Source organism: Antrostomus carolinensis, unplaced genomic scaffold (genome assembly GCF_000700745.2).
Source record: "Antrostomus carolinensis isolate BGI_N321 unplaced genomic scaffold, ASM70074v2 scaffold27846, whole genome shotgun sequence".
Classification (NCBI taxonomy): domain Eukaryota; kingdom Metazoa; phylum Chordata; class Aves; order Caprimulgiformes; family Caprimulgidae; genus Antrostomus; species Antrostomus carolinensis.
The window spans coordinates 2645-2845 of record NW_010322937.1 but is presented as its reverse complement, the minus strand read 5'-3'; positions in this window follow the sequence as shown (position 1 = coordinate 2845).

Here is a 201-nt window from a genome sequence, read left to right as displayed (position 1 = left end):
AGAGAACTGAACAAGAGCCATGTGGTGAGTCCCAGGGCTGCCATGAGTGGTGGCACCAGGGCTGTCACAGCCTCTGTGCTGGGAAGGAAGGGAGTGGCAGCTGAGCCAGTTTGCTGGGACTGGGCAGCTCTGCATCCCACACACGGTGCGGGGGTGACCGCTGGTTGGAGCTGTGGTGGGGAAACAAGCAGTGCTGGCGAG